Source organism: Argopecten irradians, chromosome 8, assembly GCF_041381155.1.
Source record: "Argopecten irradians isolate NY chromosome 8, Ai_NY, whole genome shotgun sequence".
Classification (NCBI taxonomy): domain Eukaryota; kingdom Metazoa; phylum Mollusca; class Bivalvia; order Pectinida; family Pectinidae; genus Argopecten; species Argopecten irradians.
In genome coordinates, this window is record NC_091141.1 from 15,504,152 (window position 1) to 15,505,459 (window position 1,308).

The 1,308-nt window shown below is 31.8% G+C and overlaps 1 long non-coding RNA gene across 1 annotated transcript; it reads right to left on the reverse strand.

The window, feature by feature from the left end:
* LOC138329478 (uncharacterized) lies at positions 1–971 on the reverse strand. The gene is made up of 2 exons (XR_011209456.1): positions 637–971; positions 1–140 (listed from the first exon to the last, which is right to left on the reverse strand). It is a non-coding gene; the product is annotated as an uncharacterized lncRNA (long non-coding RNA).
* Between the last annotated feature and the right edge of the window lie 337 nt (positions 972–1,308).

The following is a 1,308-nucleotide window of genomic DNA, read 5'->3' on the forward strand; positions in this document are numbered from 1 at the left end:
TCGGGTTCACTGGTATTTATTCACCATAAATATTGTACTGCCTGCATGTGGGTTCAGTTGGTCCATATACAACAATGGATGTACGTACATGTATCTGCTTATTGATATAGATATAGATAGATAGACATGTAGATAGAACCCTGAAACATATAAATAAAAGTACATTAGGATCGCTACCATAACTAACATACAATACTAAACGTGTACACTAGACAAGTTATCCCTATCGAAATATCACAGTTATATAGATACAAATACATAAGTAAAACTTTATAATTTCCTATCAGTAAAGGTAGTAACCATTACCTTACAACCATGTATTAGCATGATAGATAAAGAGAAATATTTACTCTATACTCTATAAATATACATAAAGAGTACAATATACACAAGGGGAGGTAATCCGCTTGTCAGGTAACAAGGGGAAGTAACCCACTTGTTACGAACAAGGGGAAATAATCCACTTGCACACTTAACACCATTAAAACTAGTACAATATGGAAAATAGATATTATTCCAATATACACATAAATATACCAATTACAGTGGGTTACATATTATAGCAAATTCAATAATATCTTACTTTATCAGATTAATATACAAAGCATTTCTAACTATAATGTGTATGTTGCTTACCTCAACTATGGGTAAAGGGTTGCTTATGCTTATAATGTATACAGCACAATAGCAGACATCTACATGATTCCACTGAAAGATTTATAAATAAATCAATCAGTAACAAGTATAAAACCATACACAATTACTTTTAAAACACATACACAAATTACACAGTTACTAAATTCATACTGGATTTAGAGATATAACAAATTTAAGTTACAATCTATTTCGAATTCCACTCTATACAAAATGTATACACTTACTCAATAATTAATTGAATCAATCTACATTTCTTAATTACCATACTTTAGATACCAAAATAATATGTAAAAAGATAATATAAAAAGTATTAGACTTACATTTGGGTTTGTAGCTTATTGGCGCGTATCATGATATATATCTCCAAAAAGGGGAGATGTTGCTCCTTCCCCAGATCTCAAGCTACTGCCTAATTTTTGGACAAAGACTTTCCCTCCAAAAATATATTAACCAATAAGACAACAGGTCAGATAGGTCAGGTCAAGGTCAAACACTGGACTTTACTCTACATGCACCCAGGACATGGACAGTACATTTAATAGTGGACATTCACAAAGACAAGTCACATGACCATACATACTTCATACATACCCAGGTAAAATCTATTTATAGCTCACCAGGCAGAGTGAGTGAGCTCACTCTACATATATA